This window comes from Ambystoma mexicanum, chromosome 5p (genome assembly GCF_040938575.1).
Source record: "Ambystoma mexicanum isolate Mex_15411 chromosome 5p, UKY_AmexF1_1, whole genome shotgun sequence".
In the NCBI taxonomy this organism is placed as follows: domain Eukaryota; kingdom Metazoa; phylum Chordata; class Amphibia; order Caudata; family Ambystomatidae; genus Ambystoma; species Ambystoma mexicanum.
This window is the reverse complement of record NC_090930.1, coordinates 1346023803-1346051640: the sequence shown is the minus strand read 5'-3', so window position 1 is coordinate 1346051640 and position 27838 is coordinate 1346023803. Positions and strand designations below refer to the sequence as shown.

General features: G+C 49.7%; 1 protein-coding gene across 4 annotated transcripts in view; it reads left to right on the top strand.

Moving 5' to 3' along the window:
• Positions 1-27838, top strand: part of LOC138481556 (zinc finger protein 613-like) — a 322756-nt gene that overhangs the window by 201530 nt on the left and 93388 nt on the right. The window lies entirely within an intron of this gene.

Sequence of the window (27838 nt, the reverse complement as noted above, 5' to 3'; positions counted from 1 at the left end):
CCTCCCCGATCAATCTAATAGAAAAAAAGAAAAAGAAATTGGTGCATGTGAAATAGGATTTATATTAAATGTTTTTAATATATGTATTTAGATATTATTTATTCCTGTAGCACCATTAAAGTGAGTTAGTCACTGTTTCTGTATAATTGAATATAATGTGGTGCTGTAGAAAGATTGTATGATTGTTTTTACTGTATGAGCAAATTTTTTTTCATTAGATGTACCCTTTGTAGGAGCTTTTAAAACGGATTTCTGAACTCTGACCTGGTGGGCAGATGTTCAGAAGGCCAGCCTAGTTTCTTGTAACAGGGTAACCTCTGGCCAAGCCAGACCAATCAAGGTAGCTATGGTCTGCGATCAAGACTATGTCACAGGAGGGGTGAGGGTGACTGAAAGACCTCAATGAGCACACAGAGCAAGGACACTTACAAATTACTCCCGGACAAGTGTGTATATATCAAAAATATAAACACCTTTATTACAAGGCCTTTGTAACTCAACACAGTAAAAGAATCACAGCAATACTATCAAACCAACACAACACCATCAATACAAGATATATACAAGACCATTGGGGTCTAAAGTGTTAAAGGCACGAAATAAGTTCACAACCTAGAGGGGAAGGAAAATAGGCAGTGCAGATAGTCTTTAGTCCCCTTCAACATCAAGCACACACCTAACTAAGAGGCAGTGCAAACCCTAAGAAGAGAGCAGCCTTATGCTCAAAAGAACATGCAAAGCAGGCGCATGCAGTTGTTCCAATGGGTAAAACTGGGACTCTTCAGGGGTCTCTAGCAGCTCAGGAAGGTGGGTGAGGCGATGAAGAATAGATTCCCACTATTCGAGGAGGGCCTCCACTTGAAGGCAGAGGTGATTCCAAGTTTCAGGAATAGTTTGCTAGTTCGCAATAGCAGTGGAAAGGAGAGGCACCCCCAGGGGCCACTCATGCGTAATGATGGATGGAGGCACTAGGGGCCACTGGTTAGGGTTACTCACCGGCCCCAGGCGCACTCCGGACCAGACATCGCCAGTCGAGTGGTTTTACTGCGGCAATATGATGGCTCTGCGGATTTCAGTTCCGAAGATACAGTGAGGATTCCCAAATGGGACAGTGGCGATGTATCTGCTCCTGATGGATGGATCAGGCCAGTTTCACTGCAGCAGGCTTCAAGGGCAAGAGAGTCACAAGTGCAGTGCACCTGCAAAGATCGTCGCCGCGGCTGGGCAACATGGTAACCACGTTTACTCTGGTCCTGGCGCACTCATCTCACTTCAGACCTGGGAATGCCAAGTGTTCGAAATTCGGTGTGAGGTGGCTGGGGACACAGAGCTAGCAGTATACCAAGTTTCGAGGGCCTCCTCGAAACGACGGCAGAGACAGAGCAAAGGTCCTGTGTAAACTGGTCAGGCCACTGGTTGGCCCAGGGACACTTCTGAGAAGGCTTACTTGCAGGTTTTGTTGAAGGTGCCGAGAATAGTTGGTCCCACTATTCTAATGGGTCAAAGTGTCTTTGCAGACCTTCCAGGATGACCAGATGCAGAGGGGTCCCATGGGACGACAGCGGGCTCAGGGTGACAAACCTTCCAGCGGTTCACCAGCGGTTCCTCGACTCAGCTTCTTAGTTTCAGGATACTTGGATCCTATCCTTCGTTCAGTGAGAACTCCATTGATCGACATGGTATGGGTGTTTTCAGCCTCCTCTTATCCAAAGTTCCCTTCACGCCAAAACGGAGAGGACCCAATAGGAGATCTGCTCACAAACACACACTCCATACGTGGACCAATCATGGACCATGTGGTCCCAGTTATTCACAGCACTGCAGAGTCTCTGGCACCCAGGATGTGTATTGGGGACAGACCCCCCCAGCCCATATCCTGGAGGCACACACAAGGCATGCAGAAGCCAGCGAAAGCTTGGCGTTTCACGGGAAACTGCGTGTCCAAATAAGGACTGACCCAGGTCGGTTCGACCTGGGGAAGGCAAAGGGGCAAGATGCCCAAAGGACAGGACAAAGAACCTCGTGGCATGGCCATTTTGGAGCCTGGCCACCTATTCGTGCCTAACACGGTTTAAATGGGAGGAAAGGGTTAACATTCTATGAAAAGAAAAGCTGCCACCAGCCCTGTACTTGACACATCTGCACATCTCCCAAAAAGTCCTATGAGAGTATCTAGGGTCTTTGTAATTGACTGACTAGGAGACCCATGTGCAGTGTACTGTAAGGTACATTGTGCACGTGTTACATGTTGCAGAAAAGTTGCAACATTGGAAAAGGACTAAGGGAAACAAAGTTTCCCAGCACTGACTGTTTTAAGGGCATGTCAGTTTCCCCATAAAAAGTGAGCGAAGGCCCAGAGGAGCGCAGCTGAAGGCTGTGCTTCTCTGGCAAAGTCAGACTAAGGTGTTTTAAACCGTAGCAAAATGTTTGGGGGTGTACAACTGGAGGGAAAATTACATATAAAATGAAATCTTTCCTAACAGTAGCTCATTGAAAATGTGTTTTAATTGTCATTGTTTGATTCCATTGTCACTTTTATGGTTGTAATTATTTATGTGTTGCTTACTTTTATGTCACTTTCTGCTGAAATAAAGTATGATCAAATGAACGCTGCCCTTTTGAATATGGCTTAAAAATTGGCAAAATTGATCAGAATTCAAAATATCAAACTGTTCACCTCAGTGTGCAGAAACTAAATATATGTTTTTATCAAGTTAGCACCAATGCTTCAGAAGTTAGATCATAAAAGCAAAATTAGCTTCTCTTCAAAAAGAGTACGTTCCGCCCACCTTTTGGTCATGTGGAAAGCAAACCACACCTCTGATCAGCCAGAAGGAGAGTTGTAGGGAATGTAATGGCATGCATATAAGACACAAGTAGAGGAATCTGGATTCTTTTTTCAATTCAATTGGCTTTGGCTTTCATTCAACAATGCAGCTATTTGCCATAAGCAGATTTTAAAATGACATAAAAGTACACAAGGATTCGAAGGTAAAAGTTCATTAAAATCCAGTACAAAAAGTAGAATACAAAATCATTGTTAAAATCTGGAATACGTTTCAAAATTCATAGTACTACAATTCAATGCACATAGTTGTGGCTCTAATATTGGCATATAATTGAACAGCTCATAAAATGCAAACAGATAGTAAAGTGCTTGTGTGTCATATCTCCAGGCTACCCGCTTTTATCGTTTTTGCCCTCATTCGCCAGGCCTGATGGAGATAGTTTGCTACAAAAAATACCACTTTTATATCGTAGCAGCACTTGAAGAGCTGGAGCGCATTACTTATTCGACATATGCCATACGTGTTGCATATGGTTTTTAAAAACTTACATCAGGCTACACAATGGCCCTGGCAAAAGAAAAGGAAATGGTTCAAAGATTCTTTGGCAGATCCACAAACTGGACATAACTAATTTCCATCTGGTGCCCATTTTGTAGTGTAGCATGCCAAGTTCAATTGGGAGGATCTGAACCTCAAGTAGAGGCTCTGCGCGAGTGATGGCCTGAAGTAGTTTAATATTTTTCAAACACCATTGTTGGCTTGTTGGCCATGTATGTGGTTCCTGAGGATAGTCCCGTGCAGCCACTGGATAACTCTAACTCGATCAGTCTCTGTGAGATGTTTTTGGCTTTTGGTAGATCTCTTGGAGTTATTCCCTGGGGATTCAGCCATTGGTCTCCCAATTCCATTTGCACCAGGAGTTATTTAACAAGCTGGAACCAAGGCAGGGATCCTACTGCCCTTGGCCTCCAGTAGATGTATAATGACTTAACGATATATTTTCAGCTCTGGGACTGACCACAACTTCAACCAGTAGAATACTGGTCTAAATGTAACCTCTTTCTGGATTGGTCTGATGCCCAATTCTATATAAATGGGGATGCTCGGGTATGGTGTTGGCAGCCTAGAAGTTTCTTTCATAAAAAATCTTTCTGCCAGACCCAATTTATTGTTATCCGAATAGCCACAGATTTCAGCCCCGTAAATAGCTGCGGACTTGGCCTGGGCTGTGTACATTATGATAGCAGGTGAAATGGGGCCTTGGCCATGTGTATAAAAAAAATCTAATTATTGCTCCCCAATATATTTCCAAAGCCAGACTAGATTTTAGTGTCTGCGATGGCCAATTGCATTGATCATTGTATCTCACACCTAGGCAATCATATTGTTTCACTTGGTCAAGGGAGGAGTTATTGATATCCATCCTGAGTTTCACAATTGTGCTAAATTCTGTCCAGAAAACCAATAGCTTGCTTTTCTCTATATTGATCTCAATATGGAGATCCAAGTATTTTTCTGCAAAAGCATCAAGATGAGTCATGAGCCCCCATGCAGATGTTGACAAGAGGTCTGCATTGTCTGCAAAGAGATGTTTCGGGCAGGCCTCTTGGCCCAGCTTTGGGCAATCAAGACATTTCATCCTAACATAGCAAACCACTTCATCCGTATATATCAGGAAGAGGAGTGGGCAAGGATGCATCCTTGCCTCACTCCTCTAGTTACCTTGAATGGGTATGTGAGTTCTCCCTCCTACCCCCAATGGACTGAGGTAGTATTGTTAGAGTAGAGTTGGATTATTATCCGTAAGAGACCCGCGGGTACCCCTTTTTGTCAATATTGGCCACTGTGTCTCCCGTGACACGCAGTCCTGAGGTCGCCGAAGGCAGAGAATACCTTCATCTTTTTCGGGCTGTGTATTTCTGCGTAATCATGTGGAGGCGAAAGGGCTGGTCCATTGTGCTTATCTTTGGTAAAAGCCCAGCTTGCAAGTGGTCAATCACTGTCCCTGTATTACCCACTCTTGTAGGTGCTTGTAGAGGGCTCTGGCGAATTCTTTCCATCTTTCCATTCAATAAAGAAATTGGCATAAAGTTTAGTGGGTCCTCCCTCACTCCCTTCTTATAGATTGGAATTATTATTGCATTTTGCCAGGAAAGGGGGACCCTGTTCTGCTTAAGAATTGTGTTGAAAAAAAGCCATAATGCGGGCACTCATACCATTGGTTCATCTTTGATTAGGTTGATGGGGATTAGATCTGTGCTGGGTGCCTTTCCCCACTTCTGGGTTGATCTTGCATTGCAGACCTCCCATAACTCAAGATGGATTGGGTTGATGGCATTCCCTCTATCTTGGTTTTGTTGGTCGGTACACTGTTCAGCTAACGAGAGTCCCATTTCATAGAGGTCCTGGAAGTGTTTCTACAGGTGTGCAGGCTTATATCGGGCCACCACACCCCTATTGTGCCCATCTTTATTCCTGCTCACTGTCCTCCTAAATGTTTGGGAGTCTCCAGATTGGGAGGCTTCCTGCATATTATCCCGTTCTTGCATGCATGGCTGCGTTTTTCTGCTTTTATCAGGGATTTGTAGGATGCCCTGCGCGATCTCAGCTCGGTGTTACCTGGGCGCTGGCATCTTTTTAGACCGTTCAGAATGTCGGACTTTGCTATCCTACAAACCTCGTCAAATCAAGGATTAGGGTTTGTTGCATGTTTGTTTACACTTTTGATAGGTTTGGAGACCAAGGTTTGTAAAGACAGAACCACTTTATTATATACAGGAAAAATATCTACATCACACAGTTCCATCAGACAGAGCTGGTCTAGTAGGGGCAGAATGGCATCATAAATGTGTGGGGCCAGGTCGAGATCGGACTATTTTATCTGCTGTTTGGATTGACCCTGCATATGGAATGGGTAGCTGGAATTGCTGAAGGAATTGTTCTTGTGTCCGCTCAACCTGGAGAGCTTCAAAAGCAGTGGCTTATGGTCACTCCCCTGTGTACTCATGACTTCAAAGTATTTTGCACTACCCCATAGTTTCATTGATAGGAAGATATAGTCTATATGTGAGGTGCCACTGTTCGCTTCAAAAGTTTTGATCCTTTTTAAAGCGGCCATTATAGGCCCTCAGCCCCATGTCCTACAGAATAGTGGCACAGCTAAGGACCATCAGATGTGCCATGCCCATCAGTGGTGAATCTAAGAGATATATCCCATGCCTCATCCAAACCATCCAATGCCTCCTCTAGGTCACCTACTAGTAGAATTTGGTGTTCCAATTTATCATGACTCAGCCTTTTCTCTACAAGATTCCTGACCAGTTCGATTGCACTAGTCTGGGGTTTATTAGCGACCCGATTGTACACATTATAGAGGGATATTGATTGGGTTCCCGGAGAGCTCAGTACCAAGTAATGTGCATCTGAGGAACCAGATTCAATGTTGTGTATTTGGAAGTCAGTGCTGATCCATAAGGCTAACCCACCAAAGGGCCTGCCCTTGGGTCTCTTTGCGGCTGGCACCTGGAAGACCTCATAACCCTGGAAAGTAGTCGGATCCAAGTCCCACGTTTCCTTGAAACATATCATATCCCTGGACAAAGTTGCACCGATTGGGGTCTACAAGGTGTTTCCTGGGACCGGCTATGTTCCCGGAGATCAAACTAAGTTCGCTCTATCTCTCTCTCGTATGCTTCTTTTGTTTGGGGACAGCAGTGTGTCAATCTACAGCTTAGAGGTCCTTGTTGGCCCAACTTTTGGGTGTGTTGATCAACTTCACATTCATTGGGGTGGGTACACGGATAAGGGGGCGCATTGCATCTGCTCCAAAACTGTCGGCCTGATTGAAATTCTTGAACTCATCGGGGGTATGTTCGTAATTCTATGGAAAGCAGACCGTTCTTCAGCCAGTCATTTTTTGGGAAGACCACAATCATATCATCGCCACTTTCAATCTGTATATTACCCACTGGGTTGCTAGAATGCCCACCCCACAACTTCCTAGGCCCTGCATGGGTGCTGCTATGCACATTCATTTGTTCTCCCAGGATATGTGGCCAACCTCCCTGCGCCCCCGTATTACCCCCGGCCACCCCATTGTTCTTTGCTTGCTCCAATATTCTGTTTTTCTGTATTTGGCCTGTGTGCTGGTGGGTGATCTCTTGGCTGGGTAGCTTTTGGTGATTGGTAAATAATTGGGTTCCTAGTGGTCATATTCCCCCATTGAAGTGCATGTTGACAACCTCTCTTTAATGTATGCTATGTCAGTTACGAGGAGTTGAAACTGTTCCCTAATTATTTTTTTAATTTTTTCATACATGTGTTCCATTAGACTAGGGACTCCCAGTGATGGTTCCACAAGGCAGACAACCACCCCCTATGGTGTTCTGCATTCTGACACCATCAATTTGGGTCCCCATTTTAATGCCCACACTAGAACCCTTGTCATCTGGGATACCCTGTGGTATTCTTGGTGCCCCTCCAGTGTGTGTTTCAGCGACACCAATTTCTTAAGGGGCATTGTCATTTCCTCCCTTGAGGAGCTCATCCTCCAAGACCTGGTACCGGTTAGATGTGGTAACCATGATTTCAATCTCCCCTTCTCTCTCTTCCATGTTGGACTTTGGGCCCCCTCCCAGGCTGTTAGTGTAGGTTACCTCCTGTATCAGTTATGCGTATTGGACTAGATAGGGTTAAGAGATCCTTATTGGTCATGTGGAGTTCTATTACCTCAGCTCCTGCATTGCCTTGCACAATAATACAGAGGGCATAGTTCCTCCCCTCCTCCTGCCCTTTAAAAGGGCCTATTTCGTATGCAACGATGTGATCTTCTGGCTTCCCACGTTGCCTAAAAGTGTGTTCTTGCAAAGTTGGCTTTAGGACAAGAGGGCTGCTGTGGGTTTCTTGTTCGGTGGATCTTTTATTCTCTTGTCACTTGGGCCTTCGATGTCGTACAGGAGGTCTTTTATTTCTGTTATGAGGACATTAACATCATTGATCGGTTCAAGCAGTTTGTACGTCCTTTTGCCACTTCCCCCCGGCGTGTCTCCCCCCGCACTTTCCCCTTTCCCCTGTCCCATGCACTTAAGCGATCTGAATGACACCTGGCCTAGTAGGATTGTTGTCTGTCCTCCCTTTGTTTCCCTCCCTTGCCTCGTCGCGCCTTGAAACACTTGTGTATAGGCACGTTATAAATGCCATATCATAGATTGTGCTGCCTTACGTTTGGGCATGTTGTAGAGACAAATCAAGTTAAAGTGTTTATATGCATGAGTTAAAATACACAGACGTTTACGGATTTTGTTGGAGTGGTGGGCAGGGCTTAGGTACGGTGGCTGGCAGCAGACAGCAGGCACTCCCAGCGGGCTCAAACTCTGGCACCCTTGATCCCTGCAGAATCTGGACTCTGGAATACTGAGCGAGGAAGAGCCGGGGGGGGAACGAACTGGAGAAGGAGAAAAAAGGACTAATTCCACCTGGAAGGGGAAGACTGGTCCATGAAAGAGGAATCCACAGTGGCCCATAGATGGATGTGTAGGAGGGGGTCCCTGGCTGGTTATCCCAAAATCAGAAGTTGCATCTTAAAAGGTAAATCAAAAGAAACCCCAGCCCATTCCCTAAAATTGTCCAACTTTTACCAAGGTGCAATCTGGGAAGGGAAAAAGACTGGGAATGCTGAGATGGTGTAATTAGAAATTCTCCAGTATGGGGTCTGGCATGGATTCACATGCTCATGAATATTCCCCGTCATCAGGCCGGGAATCCTCAGTATAAAAAAAATCAGTATCAGTTTCGTTTCTGATCTGTCTTTCTTAGTAGTAACCAATCACTGGTCTCTGGGTCATACTGCCCCCAGCCAATGACTGCCCTCTCCCTAAGCCCTGCCTCTGGCAGCCATCCTCAGATTTTTACCGCACGTTCAAGTGTTGGGAGTCCTCGTGCTGTAGCTCTCGAGCTTTTGCTGCGTTTTCGAGCTTTTTCAGGAGATTTTTCTCATTTTTCAGTTAAATAGAGCCTCAAGCTCCACCGTTTCTACATCCGATCAACGGGGATCCGTTTCGGGGTTTTCTACGCCCCTCAAGGGTGAAGATTACGTCGAGTTACGCTTTTGGAGGATTCCAGAAGTTCCGAGGCCTACCCCGGACATGGCCCATGAGAAAGGAAGCTCGACGCCCGGGAAGCTGTTCAGGACCTGCCCGGGATGCCAGCTTCAGAATGTTTTCAAGGAGGACGAGTATTCGTTATGCCTCTACTGTCTCCATGAGGACAAGAAGCACACAGGGAAGGACTGTGCGTTTTGTGGGAACATGTCGGAGCGGACCATGAAGGATCGCCACCTCCGTCTCGCCAACTGGCTGGAAGGGAAGAGCCCATCAGGCGAGAAGAAGAAAAAGAAGTCCGAGTGGTCTTCTAAGTCCTGTTAGGGCACCCCGGCGACGGGGGCCCAACAAAAGGCTAAGTGCCGCGAGTCTGCGGGCACCGGGAGCGCCGAACGGTCGGGCTCCTTGGCTGCCAGGCAGGGCGCATCCTCCCCGGCGCCATCAACCACGAGCCAACGCTCTGGCTCGGGTAAGAGGAAGTCCGAGAACCCGGCGAAGCTTCTGGTGAGGCCCTGGTCGATCTCAAAGATTCCGGCACAGGGGGAGCGAGGCTCGGACCCTCCCCACAAGGTGAAGGCCCCAGGCGTCCAGAAGGTGACGATGGCCTTAATTCACCCTGCTAAGACCTGGATTGAGGATGTCGCCGCGGCCCTGGCTCAGCCTGTGGAGGCTACACCAGTGGAGGCGACCTCAGGACCCAGAGTCTCCCTGCCACCGTGGAGGGAGTCGTCTTTCAGGCCCATTGAGAAGAACCCACAAAGTCCTCGTTGGAAAAGGTGGGGGGTGGGGCTGGTGGCCATCGTGGATACGGACACGACCTCTGAAGAAGAGCTCATCGAAGTCGTGGAAGAGGCCCAGCCCATCGGGAGGGATCCCGACGAGGGCGACGACGAGAGCGACGGTGTCGCCAACAAGGCTCCTCAAGAGCCCTTGCACCCGTCGTTTCCGGCGCCACAGGACACTTCGCCGGCCATTTTGTCAGCGATTCAGTCCTTATGCTCGGAGATAAGGACAAGGTTGCCCCTCCCCCTGATGGAGGTACTTGAGCCAGACCCAACGGGGGAACCGGAGCCAGGACCTTCGGAAAGTCCACCGCATAAGAGGAGGAGGACATATCCTATGCCACCTCTCCCACTTCTGTGGCCTGCTCTGCCTTCCCCCCGGTCTACTACCCACGGGGATGATACAGGCACGGACACGGCTACGACAGGTACAGATGACGACGGAGGCAACGACGGGACGTGTCCCCTGTCGCCCCCTGCTCGGGCGTCCCCGCCCGACGAGATTAGATCCTTTCATGCCATGATTTCCTGGGCATCCGAGCTCTTCCAGCTCTGCCCAGAAGAGAAGAATGAAGGTTCCTTTACCAACGGCGCGAGGCTAAAAGGAAGACGGTCCTCGCCATACCGCTTCTTGATGACATCTGGGATGAGGGGCTCGCCCTCCTCAAGAACCCTGCCACGGCGCCGGCAAAGAGGGACCGGTACGAGAAGAAGTACCGGGTCCCCGACGCTGCCCCCTTGTGTCTTCGGGCGCAACCTACCCCGGATTTGGTCATCTCAGCGGCGGCAAAGAAGAAAGCTGGGGGGGCATCGGCCTCGACATCAACTTCCCCGCCGGACGGTGAGGGCAGGAAGCTGGACACGATGGGACGACGGATCATCTCATCCGCAGCAACGCCTATCAAGGCGCCAACGCCCTGGCGATCGTAGCCCGCTACGACAGGGAGTTGTGGTTCAAAATTGCCCCTCTGTTGGACTTCCTTCCGGGATGCCAAAAGGGCTGAGGCCCTTGAAATCCTACAGGAGGGTGAGATTGCTTTGGACCACGCCATCACGGTGGCAACGGACATCGCCGACACCGGTTTCCGTCAGTTGGGCAACGGCGTTTGCTTGAGATGACGAGGATGGCTCAAGGCCACGGATTTCCGCCAGGACGTACAAACCAAGGTTTTCGACATGCCCTTCGACAGGAACAACCTGTTTGGGAAGGCGGTTGATGAGTCCCTTCAGGCCATCAAGACAGACACAGAGACTGCCCGGGCACTAGGAGTGCTCCAACAACGATGGCCGTCCTTTCGGAGCTCCGGAGGCAGACAAGGTGCTTCCGAGGGATCTGGCAGTGGCTCCTCCACGTACCACCAAGCGGCAAGATCTTCATCCCAGGAAGCCTACAGGGGATGCGGCAAGTCAGGTGGTGCCCGTCGTCGTCGACAGGGAGGTCAAGGAGGCAAGGCAGCCCCCAAACAAGATTGAACCGACCGTGGGGTCGGGCCCCCGCCAAAGCACCCCAGTGGGAGGCCAGCTGGCGAGGTTCGTCAGCGTGTGGGAGTCCATCTCCACCGACCGTTGGGTGCTGGACGCCCTGGCCCAAGGGCACGCCCTCGAGTACATCAAGGCACAGAAGTTCCGTACGGTCACCCTCCAGCACGTGCTGGGACAGCTGGAGGAGGGCGATTTCCTGTCGTCGTTGGACTTGAAGGATGCGTACTTCCACATCCCCATTCTAAAAAGACACCGAAAGTTCCTCAGGTTCTTGGTCCAAGCGCGGCACTACCAGTTCAAGGCCCTCCCGTTCGGATTGAAGTCGGCACCCAGGTTGTTCACCAAGTGCCTCGCACCGGTGGCGGCGCGGCTGCGCCTACAGGGGATCCACGTCTACCCCTACCTAGACGACTGGCTCATCCGTTCAAGGACAAGGGAGCTCGCCGTGGAGCACACTGCGAAGACCGTCCAGCTGCTCACGGACATGGGATTCTCCATCAACTTTCCAAAATCCCACCTCGTTCCGTCGCATGTCGCCCTGTTTCTGGGAGCCAAGCTCGACACAGTGGCGCGGCTGGCCTCGCCGTTGGAGGAAAGGACCAGCACCATTCTGGGCAAGGTGCAGCGTCTCCTGGCCACGGACATGGCCACGGTAAGATCTATCAAATCCCTCCTCGGGATGATGTCCTCCTGCATTTATCTGGTGCGCCTTTGCAGGCTTCGGATGCGCCCCTTACAAGAGTTCCTCGACGCCCGCTGGGTCCAGTCGACAGGCAGCTTCGAGGACAGGATCCATCTCAATGAGATGTTCCGTCAGGCGACCCGGTGGTGGGGTACCCGCTCCCATCTGTCGGCGGGCAAGGACTTTCAGACCCCAGCTCACCAGGTGACGGTGACGACGGACGCCTCCCTGGAAGGTTGGGGAGCGCACTCCGGAGATCTTCACGCGAGAGGCCTTTGGCTCCCGGAGAAGTCTCTCCATATCAACATCTTGGAGCTCCGCGCAGTATTCTGGGCCCTCAGGTCCTTTCTTCCGTCCCTCAAGGGCAAGGTGGTGAGGATCTTCACCGACAACACCACCACAATGTTCTACATCCGGAAGCAGGGCGGAACCAGGTCCCCGGCCCCATCCAAGGAAGCCCAGGATCTGTGGCATTGGGCCTTCACCCAAGGGATGTTTCTGGTGCCTCCTCATCTGGCAGGAATAAAAAACACGATCGCCGACTCACTCAGCAGGGAGCTGCGCTCGTGCCACGAGTGGGAACTACGCCAGGATCAAGTGGATCGACTCTTCCGACAATGGGGCGAACCCCAAATCGATCTCTTCACGACGGCGACGAATTCCAAGTGCCGGAGGTTCGCCAGCAGGTTCCCCCAGCCGAGGAGCATGGGCGATGCTTTCTTGTTCCCCTGGGACGGCCTATTTCTTTATGCGTTCCCTCCGCTGCCGTTGCTGCTCCGGCTCATCAACCAGCTCAAGAGGTCCCGGTGCAGGATGATCCTCGTCGCACCGGCGTGGCCGAGACCGATCTGGTTCCCGGACCTTCTGGACTTGTCAACGTCCACACCAGTCAAGCTGCCGACGGACGCAGACCTTCTCTCCAGAGAAGGAGGCGCCATTCTTCACCACAACCCGGAGTCGCTGAACTTGCAGGCCTGGCTCCTGCAGCACTAGAGTTTGGAGGGTACGACATCACGGCCGACTGCAGAGAGGTTCTTGCAAAGGCCAGGGCGTTCTCAACTCTCAAGTGCTACGGACATAAATGGAAGAGGTTCTCTGTCTGGTGCCGTGCACAGAAGATTAACCCTCTGCAGATTACGGCCCCTCAAGTACTGCCGTACCTACTGTCGCTGGCCAAAGCTGGACTGGCTCACTCCTCCATCAAAATACATCTGGCTGCAATCTCCCGATATACCAGGACTACGGGACGGGCGTCCTTGTGGTCTCATCGCCTGTAGAAAGAATTCATGAAGGGACTATTTCAATCATTCCCGCCGGTGAAGGCTCCTGCCCCGGCGTGGGAGCTTAATGTGGTGCTGACCAGGCTCATGGGGGCCCCATTCGAGCCTATGCATTCGGCGCCTTTGAAGTTTCTGTCATGGAAGACAGCTTTCCTCTTGGCCATCACCTCCGCACGACGAGTGGGAGAGATCCAGGCCCTATCTTGCAAGCCTCCATACTTGACTTTTCATGACACGAGGGTGGTGCTGAGGACACACCCCTCCTTTATGCCCAAGATGCCCTTTATGCCCTACAAACCATCCAGCTCCATATTATATACAGACCCCCAGGACCCACCTCCACCTTTGAAGAGGATATCTCTCTCCTACTCACTACCAATTTGAAACCGAAATCCCAAATCATCATTCTGGGGGATTTCAACTTGGGACTCAATGACCCCAATGACAACCAAGCCACTTCCCTTAATGACACGATTACTCATCTAGGCTTCACCCAACACATTAATCAACCTATGCATACAAAAGGAAGATCCTTGGATTGGCTTGCAGATGCCAATTGCAACCTCTCACTGACTGACATCACTCCCTGTGCTTGGACTGACCATCATCTTATTACCTTCTCTTTACCTAGATCCTTACCACCTACCACACTGCCCACACAGCTGCCTCAAATAATCTCCAGAAATATCCACAACATCACTATAGAGAACCTCAAACCTCTTCTCGCGCCTATCAGTAAAGCTAATCTACCCGCAAAAAAACAACCCATCAGCCATAGTAGACCTATATAACAATACTTTAGAACTAGCCCTCAACCAGATAGCTCCTCTGAAACAACGAAAAGCCAAACCTATTGCCCACTCCAACAAATGGTTCTCAGCAGAATTAAAAGCTCTCCGTAATATTAAAAGAACTGCAGAAACCAGCTGGAGAAAAGCCCCTTCTCTCTCCACTAAAGACAAATTTGCTTCAGCTGCCTCCACCTACAAATCCGCCATCTTAAATGCTAAGAAAGAGACCTATAACTTGAGAATACAAAATGCCACATCTGGCACCAAAGAACTCTTCTCTATACTAAGAGAACTTGAATCACCATTGCCTCCTACAGAGGACTGCATCAAAGACAAGGCCTTGTGTAATAATATCCAGCTCGCCCTCGCTAACAAAATTGCCCTTCTACAAACTAAGATAGAAGCAAAAAAAGCTAGCCTTGCCTCCAAGCAGAACCCCAACAGCAAAATTAACCACACTATCCCTATCTGCCCATCCTTCCACTTCTCACCAGTCACAGAAGATGAAGTAATCAAGATAATCGCCAGCCTCAAACCATCCAACTGCAAAGGTGACATTTGCCCAGCATCTGTCATCAAAGATGGCGCTAATGAGTGAGCCCCTATCATCACCTCGCTGATCAACTCCTCTTTCATAAACTCAGTGGTCCCCAACAACCTTAAAGAAGCGTGGGTCCTACCCCTGCTCAAAAAACCCAACCTAGATCCCAACATCCCCACAAATTACATGCCCATCACCACAGTCCCATTTCTTCTCAAAATCTTGGACAGGGTAGCCTATCTCCAAATACAACAACATTTGGAAGACAACAACCTCCTAGGCCTGCGACAATCCGGCTTCAGACCAAGGCACGGGACTGAAACTGCCCTCTTGGATCTAAAAATCCAAATGGATGACGCCAAAGACAAGGGCAAACTGGCCATCCTACTCTTGTTGGATCTCTCTGCCGCCTTTGATCTGGTTGACCACCAGATCCTCACTCAACACCTCTCCTTGGCTGCTGCATTCTCTCAGAATGCCACTAAGTGGATCCAGTCATTCCTATCTGATAGGTCGACTAGAGTCTTCGCCCCCACTGCGGCTGCAGACCCCATCCCAATCACTTGTGGAGTGCCGCAAGGCTCCTGCATTTCTCCCACACTTTACAACATCTTCACGAAGCTCCTATTTGACCGTCTTGACGATCTGGTGGTCAGCTACACTAATTATGCAGATGACACCCAGGTCCTCATCACGCTCACTGGTAGCTATGAAGATGATGTTGCAAAGCTTAATGATATCTATCTAGAAATCCAAGCCTGGATGGCCACACACAGTCTTTGCCTTAACGACGATAAGACAGAATTGCTTATCGTAGGCTCCCAGGCTCGCCTCAACAAACTGAACCAAAGGTACCAATCCTTTACTATTGATGGCAACATCATAAAAGTTTCCAAAGAGGTTAAAACATTATGTGTATACCTCGACTCTACCTTATCACTAAAGAAACAAATAAACTCTACCATCTCAGCTACCTCATACACCAATAAATTGATCAATGCCTGTAGGCGTTTTCTCTCCACCTCTAGCTGCCTCACCCTATCTAGAGCGCTGATATTGTCTAAATTAGACTATTGCAACACACTCTACTTGGGCACTACCACTAAGAACTTGAATAGACTCAAGATCCTACAAAATAATGCACTTAGATGTGCCCTCAACCTCCCGTGCAAGGCACACATATCCACGGTTAAAAAAGAAGTCCACTGGCTCCCGATCCGTGACAGAATCAAGCTAAGAACACTGGTCATCACCCACAAGTGCCTATCACGTACTGCCCCACGTTACCTTTCTGACAAATTCTCTAGACACTGCCCCATTAGACCCACCAGAACACCTTACCTGCACCAACTAAAGATCCCTAAGTATAACCTAAAATCAGCAGGAGGTTCCAGTTTTCCAGTGCTCGCAGCACAATGTTGGAACACCCTCGCCACCACAATTAGATCGTAAGCCGCATTCTGGCCATTCAGAGCCATGGTAAAATCATGGCTACTACCGTAAACCCCCAGACTATCACTGACACGACTGGCCAGCCGCCGCTCTCTACCTGTAGTAATGTTTACTCTATCTACAGCCTATTCAGGACCAACTTGTAACCCGGTCTGCATTAGCCACTGTAACTTTTTTGTGCCTATTCTCTGTACATACTTTTCTCTGTATATTCTACTCTTGTATGTAAACATTCAGAGCCTGGACTAATGTATGCTCTGTCTGTTGTATTATGATGTTCATGTAATGATATGTAACTCTGTTGTGCACAGGATTATGCACCCAGCTACCTGAGGGTTCGGACGCGCTTTATAAATAAACAAACTAAACTAAACTAAACTAAGGTGCCGTCGGACTTCCACCTCAACGAGCCCTTGGTGTTGCCAGTTTTCTTCCCGTCGCCTTCGTCGCCAGCCGAGAGGACTTTGCACTCGCTGGATGTAGCTAGAGCGCTGAAGTTCTATGTGGACCGCACAAAGAGTTTTTCGGAAGACATCACAGCTGTGTTTGAACTTTGGGACTGTGAATCAAGGGAAGGCTCTCTGCAAGACTTCCATTTCCAGATGGCTCTCCGGCTGCATCATGCACTGTCACCGGTTGGCAAACCGACCGCTGCCCGGCCGTCCGAGAGCCCATTCGACCAGAGCGATCGCTGCTACTACGGCTTTCCTGTCTGGTGTGCCCCTGCTGGACATCTGCAGGGCTGCGACGTGGAGGTCGACGCACACCTTCACAAGATTCTACTGCGTCGATCGGGACTCCAGGGAGGAGTCCAGGGTCGGCCAAGCAGGGCTGCGCAACCTGTTTGCCTAAGGTGAGCCTGGTGAGGAGGTAAGAGATGCTTAATGTTGAGTTGTTGTATTGCTTAATGTTGAGCCTGTTGCCACCTCCCGTGGTTGTGCATGTGTGTACTGCTATGTATTCTCTTATTTATGAGCATGTGAATCCATGCCAGACCCCATGCTGGAGAAGGAACAAGTTACTTACCTGTAACTGTTGTTCTCCAGCATGGGTCTGGCATGGATTCACATGCGAACCCTCCCGCATACCCCTCTGCGGCTCATAACTTGGTCATACTGCCACTTTACGTGCTACCAAATCTGAGGATGGCTGCCAGAGGCGGGGTTTAGGGAGAGGGCAGTCATTGGCTGGGGGCAGTATGACCCAGAGACCAGTGATTGCTTACTACTAAGAAAGACAGATCAGAAACAAAACTGATACTGATTTTTTTCTATACCGAGGATTCCCGGCCTGACGACGGGGAATATTCATGAGCATGTGAATCCATGCCAGACCCATGCTGGAGAACAACAGTTACAGGTAAGTAACTTGTTCCTTAAGGACACAGGTGTGAATATTCGAATGCCCTGTGTTTCCTTGTTTATATAATGAATGCAAAGTGAGAGACTGTTCTTTTAGGTTAATCCCACTTTGCAATGAAAAACAAAATGCAAAACTGAAATCCTTTTGGCTGGCACTTTAAAGCGTGATTGCCTTTGTAAAGCTAAGTATTCTTTGCAAAGATAGTTGTTAATGGATTTCTAGAATCTGGCTTGATGGACAGATTTTAGGAGGCCACCGCTATTATAGTGAACAGGGTACTCTTGAGAAGTTAGCAAAAATCCAATAAGGGTAGCAATGGAGAGTAGTCTAGACTTATTCACGGGAGAGTGTGTGTGGTCAGGGGCCCTCAATGAGTTATTTTCTCTGAGCCTAGGTTTTTCTTTGTTTAACTCAAAAAAGCTTTAGCTTCTGAAGAAGGCATAGAAACATGAGAAGACCTCTCCTCTTCCTCTTCTGTGTTCTAAACCATAGCACTTACTACAAGACCACTGCTACTGCTAAACCCTGCCCCAGCATTAACTGTATCACTAGCCACAGGTAAAGCAACGATTCTAGATTACTGGCGAACCATCAATCTTTGCATCAGATCAGTTTTTACACCAGAGCATTGATATCCTCTGTCTAAACATAACTTTTTAAACATATCTACTTTGAGAGCAGGAAGAGTAGTCATGGTGAAAGTTTCCATTCTATGTCAAGAGGTAGGCAACTGTTATACAGCCTAATATTTTTTAATTAGAGTGTTCTGTGTAAACAGAATAATAGTACTGAACCGGTGAATAACACTGGATACCCAAGATCTTATTCTCACCGCTGAGCACCAATTTGTTAAGATGGATTTATAGCAGCTGGCTTGGTGGACAGTATGGCACACAATAATTAAATTTAGACAGTGGGCCTCATTACGACCCAGGCGCTAAGTGAAAAACGATGGCGGTAAATGATTACCGCCATCGTTTTCCGCTACGTCCGATCATGAGCCGTGACCGTTAACTACGATGCCATTAGCGGCATCGTAGTTAACGCTGCCGCTAACTGCACCAAGGACGCGCGCACGCGAGCTCCCACACCGTAATTACCGGCATGGCGCAAAGGTTCCGCGAATGCCAACCCAAGCGGACATGCACCTAACGCCATCACCCAGCCCGTTAAGTACCTTACCGCCATGGTGCTAATTACACCATCGCGAACCAACCGTAAAGGGCCATGTAAAGTGAATCCAGCTGCCACAGGTGCACAGAATCAGCACAGGTGGAGGCAATACAGACTCAGGAAGTACAGAAAGAGCACACCCAACCCCTTCCCACACCCAGTCACACTAAACAATGATACCAATAGGACTAGCAATGTTGGGGCTGGAGGACCTGATAGCAATGCAAGTGCTACAACTTCAAATACAACAACAACAACAAGAGGCTGCACAGAGGAGACGCAGGAGGAGAAGGAGGGCAAGGCAGGGCCAGCAAGCCCCACCAGCACAGCCAGTGGCACCACGCAGGCAGCCCCCAATCCCAAGCATCAGAGCCAGTCCATTCACCCTCACCGCTGAGCACATCCACACCCTGTACCGACTGGACCGGAACACCATCACCACCATTGTGGACATGATACACAACGACATCGTCAGCATGATTGAAACACCCACCGCCATCCGCCCCCTACTGAAGGTAGTGTCCGTGCTCCACTTCCTGGCCACAGGCACCTACCAGCACACAGTGGGGCACTTGCATGGCATATCACAACCATTATTCTCACGTACACTGATCCAAGTGCTGGATGCCCTCCTCAAGCACACAGATGACCACATCTCATTGCCACGGTCTGCCCAGGAGATTGCTAACACCAAAGTGGGTTTCCATGCACTAGCTGGCATACCTGGTTGCATTGGTGCCATCGACTGCACCCATGTGGAATTGTCGGTCCCACATGCCATGGAGGTACCGTACCGCAACCGTAAACTATTTCACTCAATCAACGTGCAAATGGTCTGTGACTCCAACAGGATCTTCACACATTGTTGTGCCCGATTCCCCGGATCAACCCATGATTCAATGGTCCTGCGTAACTCCACAATACCACGCTACATGGAGCGACATGCAGGGCCAAGATCCTGGCTACTCGGTGAGTCTCATGTCATGGGCATGGAAATGTGAAGTGGGTAGGTGATCGAAGTACCAATGCATACTTCACCTGGCAGAAAGGGGGGAGGGAATGATGCATACTTCACCTGGCAGAAAGGAGGGGGGGGAATGATGCATACTTCACCTGGCAGAAAGGGGGGGGGGGAATGATGCATACTTCACCTGGCAGAAAGGGGGGGGGGAATGATGCATACTTCACCTGGCAGAAAGGGGGGGGGATAATGCATACTTCACCTGGCAGAAAGGGGGGGGAATGATGCATACTTCACCTGGCAGAAAGGGGGGGGGGGAATGATGCATACTTCACCTGGCAGAAGGGGGGGGGGAATGATGCAGACTTCACCTGGCAGAAAGGGGGGGGGGTGATGCATACTTCATCTGGCAGAAAGGGGGGGGGAATAATGCATACTTCACCTGGCAGAAAGGGGGGGATGATGCATACTTCACCTGGCAGAAAGGGGGGGGGATGATGCATACTTCACCTGGCTGCGACTAGCAGTAGCCAGATCATACCCTGAGGCAGCACTTACGTCATCTGACACCTGTATACGTGATGCTTGACCTAAGCAGCCCTAACATGTGAATGAAGGTGTGTCCCAACCATGACACAACCATCTGCAAGTGCATTGTACAAAATGTGACCACATTGACTCCAACGAAATGCACCTACATGCACGTCACCAAACACCATCCACTGAAAGGCCTGTCCCCCGTAACTGTGCCCAAAGGAGGCACATGATGGACTGGAACATCAATGCACCACAACACAGACAGCAAGGCCCACAAACTGTCCCTATTGACATCAGTATTGTTTACTGGGGTCATAATGAGGCAGACAGCAATGTTGCGATCATGTGAGCGTTAACCTCGCAGGACACGTGCCAGGTCACCTAAAGATACGGCCTGAACATACACAGTGGATGGGCACTCACAAGGCACTTGCCCCCCTGCATACATTGTGTTTTGGCATGCAAAACAGTACATGAGAGCCATGAACATATACCGGTTGCATAGTGTGAATCCATTAGCGCAACTAAAAGTGGTGCAAATTTACAGTTGAATGCAAGGCATGGTGGCACGTCATGTTCAGAAATCAATCTCATCCCTGACACATACATTGTTGCCCACATACAGGTGATGCAGGCTATCCCCTGAAGAGGTGGCTTCTTACACCAGTCCGGAACCCACAGAACCAGCATGAGGAGGACTCCAACCGTGCCCATGCACCTACCCGTGTGGTGATTGAGCAGGCTTTCGGCCTACTGAAGGCACGTTTCCACTGCATCAGCAGGTCTGGCGGGGCACTACAGTACCGCCATGAGAAGGTTGCGAAGATCGTCATGGCATGTGTCATGCTACACAATATGTGCGTCAGACGAAATGTGCCCTTGCCCCCTGACGCAGAACTGCAACCACCTGACGATGAGGATGAGGAGGGTGGGGATGTGGCAGCACCTCAAGGAGGCAGCGATGCACAGGAGGGCCGTGAAATGCGTCAGAATCTCATTGACCAATGCTTCTAGCACACACGGCGGGTGTGTGTAACATGGAGACGGCACTTGGGGCACTGTGTGTGTCTGGGACATGCACACTGTGGACTGTACAACAATAAAGCACACATACGCAATGAGCAATGTCCACACATTGGATTTGTGCTAAACGATAAAGTGTATTATAATAGTGAAAAAGTATGACACACCAACTCCTCCCTCCCCCCTCCCCCCTGAACACCCCAACACACCCACTCCCCCCTCCCCCCTGAACACCCCAACACACCCCCTCCCCCCTTTGAACACCCCGACACACCCACTCCCCTCTGCCCCCTGGAATCCCTACGAAGGTGCGGTTCAGTCTGTGCAGCAGTGTGTGATGTAGTTCTTCTCCACTGTCCGGGCACTAATGACAGTCCCCTCCCCTGGCCCCTGGGCACCCCTGCCAGTGCTGCGCAGGTTCCTCCCTGATATGCGGATGGGGCTGCTCTGTGCCGAGCTGGTTGACGAGGAGGGTCCTGGCTGCACATTTGGACGGCTGTCCCGAATGGTCTGCACCAGTTCTGAGAGGACGTGCCGCACAGCGGCGAGTTCTGTGCAGATGTCCTTCGTGGAGGACTCAATGGCAGCCGTGACTCTGTCTGCGCATTTCTCCATGGCATCCCTTGCCCCCCCACACTCTGCAACGTGTTCATTGAGGAGGGTGGATAGCTGCTGCTGCCGGGTGACAATATCATCCAGGGTCTGCTGGTTCCTCTGGCTCATGACCAATGGCATTGGCATGCCCATTGGGCTGCTCACCTCCGGCAGCGGGGATGGGGTGGCTGGCCAATCCTCGGCCTCCAACTGCCCCTGTGTGGTATTCGCCTGCAGGGGGCTTAGGGATGTGTAGGGGGAATGTGGGTGGGCAGTGGGGCTTCCATCATCAATCTCCTCGATGCTCTGTGCCTCACTGTCGGAGGATGCTGCTATGGCAGCAATTTTGCCAAGGGTGCTGCTTACAGCAGAGCCTGTCCCTTCGGTGGGCACGATGTGTGTCATGTGCGCTGCTGCTGCTGCTGGTTCTGTGGTGACAGTTGTGGTGGCTGTCAGTGCCCTGTCCTCTTCCCCTGGCAGGGTTTGTGGCTGCTGCGGTGTTATCCTCGGGAGGGCAGAGGTGGAGGCTTGCGGCCTAGGCACAGTTGTCCTGGCCCTCCTGGTGGCTGTGGAGGCAGTGGTGTCCTCATCCTGGAGGTCTGAATCAGAGCCTATGGTGGAGCAAAGGAGGGAAAGTGTTATTGATTGGTCTGCGGACATTGTGTGTGCATTGTGACGAATGACATCTTATCAGTAGGTACATGCAGCACATTTGAGGCAGGGGCATACAGGTTGTCTGCCTTTTGTGTGGAAGTAGCATGGTGGTATGTGGGGGCCGGCAGTTAGGGTGTGCATGCTGCATGTGTACAGGGTGGATTTCGGATGTGTCTGTGGGCAGTCTCCTGCTGATGTGTTGCATTTGCACTATGGGGCAACATGGTACTTCACATGATTGGACTTTGGTGATTTTTGCAAGGCTTGATTGGAGCCACCTACCTGCATCTCCTGATGTCGGGACTCCTCTCTCCATCCCTCCGACTCCTTGTATGCTCTCCATTCCAATGGTGGATGCACATATTTCCTCCCATGCTTGCAATTTGATGGGGGAATCACATCCACCCCCGGTTGTCGTGCCCAGGTTCCTATTCGCCGAGAGGATGCTCCTGACGCAGAGCCTCAGGTCGTCCCACCGCTTTCTGCACTGCTGTGCGTTGCGGGGTACGCTCCCTACCGCACTGACACGCTGTGCCACCAGGGACCATATGGCCTTCTTTTTGGCTATTGCCGGCCTGGACATTTGCGTAGAGAAGACCACCGCAGCATTGTCCTGGAGGGTCTCAGCAAGCATGGTTAGTTCCTCCCGGGAGAAGCGGTCCTGGCGCTGCCGATCGCATGCTTTCTTAACAACTTTGGGCATTTTCAGATTGGTAATTGGGTGGGTTATGGGTTTGGACAGGTCTCAGGGTTGGATGTGCAATGGTTGGGGAGGATGGCAATGGATTGTGTTTTTAAAGATGGCCGCCGTGCTCTTTCCCGTTCCGCCGCGATGACGCTACTTCCGGTTCCGCTTATTTACGGTCACCGCTAACTGCGGTGACCGCTAATTACGGTGACCGCTCACTACGGTCGCTGCTATGATGGGTGGCGGTAGTGCACCTTGCGCGGCGTACTATGCCGGTAGGGGCCGTTTTAGGGTCATTTACGCCATGGCGTAATTTAAATTACCGGCATGGCGTAATGCTCGTGCGTGATGGATTGGAATGTGCCGCTCTTTACGCCATCGGACCACAGCGTAAACGTTCATTACGCCATGCCGGTAATGTTTAATACTTACCGCCTGGGTCGTAATGATGCCCAGTCAGTTTTACAAATACAACTATTTATTATAGGATTTATAAACACACTACAAAATAAATCTAATGGGTGGTATCGCATAACACTCTGATACAAATATATACAGTCACAATAGGTTCAAATATACATCAAATAACTTAAGCAGAAAAGTGTCAAGAACCTTCTTATGACGTTGTTTGGTACCTGAATTAATTGAGGTGACTGGGTGATGGGAGCTGGAGTTGTACACCCTCTGGACTTCCAGAATATTCATGAACTGGCCTTGAAATACCCCAGTCAATACACACTGAGAGAGACTCAGGAACCAACTCCCTGCACCACAGGATGGCTCCTGCAGATTTACGTGATGGAGGAACATCGATGGATGGTGGACCGGGAGCTGGGCTGCTGCACCAATGGTCTTTCCAGGAGGTAAAGAAGAGCAAGGCAGCAGAAGGAACTCCAGTGGACCAGAGGTTGGAGCAGGTGTCTGCTGGAAGGGAAAGTGAAGGTAAGCTAGCAGGGAGGTGAAAGTCAGCCAAGACAAACTGGCTGAAGGAGAAAGGAAAGCCAAGGCAAGAGGCAACCGGGAAGGTCAAGGGGTGTTGGCAGGCAGGAACATGCGGCCAAGGTGAACAAGAAGAAGGAAAGTGTGCAAGGCAGAACCGGGACAAGGTAGAGGAACAGAGCTTCAAGGCAGGCTACCAGAAGTCAAGGACTAGGACAAGACAACCGAGAAAGCAAAATGTGTTACGACATGTCTGTGACTGAGAGAGTGGGGTATAATTCCCAATGAGCCATGAAAGCGAGGCCTGGGCCTCCTGTGGGGTTGCCGTGGCAACCAATGGTGCTTGCCAAAGCGTGCATGCTTGTAAGAGTGGCGCCTGCACAGTTTGGGCAAGATGGCCACACCCATGGTTTGCTGGGCCGGGATTGTACACTCACCTTGCCAGTCCTCCTACCGCCGTCTGCTGAGAACCAATTCATCACATGGCATCCTTGGGCACCAGGTCTGCAGCCTCCAACCCGTCATCCAGGTGAGAGCTGGGAACAGCGTTCGGCGTGAGGCATGACACAAAGCAAGTACGTTTTTCAGATGCAGTCAATGATGAAACCAGATCACAAGACAGTGCCCTAAGAAGTCCAAACCTTAATGTGAATGGGGCCTTGTGCCCTAAAGTCACAGGAGCCACAGTGTTTCTCACCAGAATGAAGTTGCTGTAGTTGGATTTCAATAGGCTTGCATTGGTGGTAGTTTAAAGGTTTTACAGCGTTTTCCTTTCTTCCAGATCCAAAGCTAACCCAGGGGCAGGATACTCGACCCAGGTTCGACGACCAAAGGGTGAGTGGAGTAGAATAAGGAGACCAAGGTTTCCCAATGTTATCCTATGGAGGACATCGTGGGGTGGAGGGAGGGAACCGGCACACTGTGTTGACCTGATTCCCCCCCCCACCACTCCGAATCTGATTTTCCAAAATGACTTTGTGTTTGGGGGTTGCTGAGGGCTCAATCTTCTGCCGTTTGTTCCAGTGAGGGGTGCCCAAAAGTTGCATATTCGAGGATTCTACCAGTTGAATGGAAAAGCAAGATGCAACCCTTTTTGGAGAAGAAATCCAGAATCCAGTGATGCAGACCTCTTCAGGACACTTAACAGGTTGGAGGAAGACTAGTTCCAGTTACGGTCTCGACACAGGCAACAACAGGCGTCCTTCCAGTTGCTGTCACAGCGGCTACTGCAGGACAGGTTCCCCCAAAGATGGAAAGCTAAAATTTGGGGAGAAGGCTACTAGTGGCACAAGCTAGCAACCATCGAAGTTCCAAGACTCTAACGTGGAATGGCAATGTTTCTGTCAAGGTAGCCCACAAGCATGCTGGACAGTCTACCGGGCAGTCCAGGGACACTTACGAAGGCTCAGAATGGCAGGCTCCTCGAGAAGGCTTACAGACTGCACCATTGAAACAGCCAGTAGTTGTCCAATCAGAGACAACTACTAGTTTCGCATTTGCCCCACACCTAGACTCTGACACCATAGATGTGGACTGGAACAATATGACCAAAGAACAAGCAAAATTCTCGTGGCACGGCCATTTTAGGGCATAGCCACTTTTAGTATTCATATGTGGTAAACTAGAATGTGCACACCAAAAATAATGCAAACACAGTAAAAATACATCTGCTGCCCATCTTTAGGCTGTGACGAGCCTTAAGATGGCGTCACCTCTCCCCAGGGGAGAATCCCTTCCGATGAGGCTAGGGAGGTGAGTCCCCTAACCAATATCACCTAGGACTATTGGGCCCTACATTTTGGTTGACAAGGATGGGCATTATAGGTTGCTCCAGAACTATAAAATCTTGATGGTAGATTGCAGGGGAGCCAGATCCTGCAGCCAGAATCTGGTTACATGCCACTAACATACCCTGGTGTGCAACTTGCTCCCTTGGATTACCACATGTGGCTGAAAAGGGAAGACTCTGTGGGGTGCAAGTAGGAAAAGTAGCAGATAGATGTTGTGAAGCTACATGCTTGGCAGTTTTGGGCATATTACTTCCAGAAATACTCATTTTGATTGTCATTTACAGGTCAGATGAGCGTAGTAGTGCCTGCTGTTCCATACTTAGAAGCCCATCCACAAGTTGCTTGTTAGCCAACTGGAGTCTAATGAAATCCCTATCATATGGTCCTGATAATCTAGCACAGGCCACAATATCTCATCTAATGATGGAGTAACAGCCTTGTTTCGTCCTTTGCCAATGGTTGACCTTATTAATCAGACTATCCCCCACTTCTTTATATGCTTAGTCCTCCGACTTGGGCACATTCAATAGGAAAAAAGATATGATCAGTAAGGGTGCAAGGCACATGGAGGTTAGACAAAGTCTGTTATTTCAATAACAGTGGTTATGAGTGGTTCCTGATGGATTCTCAGCTTTCTTTTATAAGATATTTCAGCCTCAATTGGTCAAACCTTTGACCAAATTATTCAATTCATTTCTTGCGTTCGGGAAAGTTACTCCTTTGATGGAAGATGGTCCTAATACTAAAGTCTGGAAAGTCCCACCTGTAATGTCAGTTATATATACCTATTACTTTACTAAATATTGTTGCCATTGTATTGCCCCAGTTAGTTCATACTGACGAAACAGGGATTGTTCCAGTGCACAGTACACATGATAACATTAGACAGGTGTTGAAATTAATTAGCCTAGCTAGGATGGATGGCCTGGGAATGGGTGTCCTAGCTTTGGATACCACACAGGTGATTGATAGGGTGCGATGGCCCTACCTGCGTGAGGTCTTGCAGTCCTTTGGTGTCGGGCCAGAATATCAGTGCATTGTCCTGGCATATCACTCCATCTACTAGGGTACGGGTTAATCAGGATTATACTGCTTCCATTGGCATCCCCCAGGGGACTAGACTGGGTTGCCCACTGTCTCCCCGATTATTTGCACTTATTATGGAACCCTTTGCCCATAGAGCTGAGATAATCCATTGATACAATGGATGTGGGCTGGTGGGGTCCCTTATAATATTTCCCTTTATGCTGACTATGTCATGCTCACGTTGACGGACCTCCCGACTTCTCTTGGTGTTGTTGTGTCCGAACTGAGGAAGTTTGAAGCAGTGTCTGTGTTCTCGGTTTACTACCAGAAATCTTCTACTTTGTGTCCCGGTCCCCTGTGCTATACCGGCTGAGCTGCGGGGAACGTCTGTCCATTGCACTGAAAGACTAGCTCTATTGTTTACTTTACTTGGAAGTGCAGATTCCTGCCTCTTCCTAGGCAGTCTACATGGCTAATTTCTCTGGCCTATTTATTGACTGAGCCAACGACCTTCAGCGTTGGAGTGAGCATGAGCTATCAGTAATGGGGCATATTACTGCAGTGAAAATTAATCTTCTGCCTAGGTTTCTGTACTTCTTTAAAGGCATTCCTGTCAAAGTTCCCTCCTCTGCATTGCTAACACTTTAACAGAGGGTTCAGCATTTTATCTGGGAGGGGAAGAAACCTAGGATCCCTTAGGCTGTCATGATGGGTGATGCTAAAAGGGGAGGCATGGGGGCCTGTATCTCACTATGTATGATCTGGGTACCCAGGTTTCCCCCTATTCTGGCTTGGAGATACTCCCCCACACCCCCTGCAAATGTGTTGTCCTGGAACAGGCCTACTCTCAGTGTAGGTTGGCTGTTATGCCCTTTATAGAGCAGTCTAAGCTCTCTCGTGCCCTATGGAAGGTGGGGGTGGTTTCTGTCCTGGGTAACCTTTCCCCAGTTTTTGGTAACCCAGAGTACTTCACTGGATTCTCTGGTAATAATGTTTCACACTGGATGACTGTGATACCTGTCCCAGCTTTACCACAAGAATTCCCTTCTCTTGTCCTTTGATTGTAAAGCTAAACACTTTCTGGGGGAGAACGAGCGATTCAGATATACCCAGTTTAGGCATTGGATTGACCATCCTTTGTTGAGGGACCGAGCACCGAGAGTTTCTGTGGGACTGGAACTTACCTTTACTGAG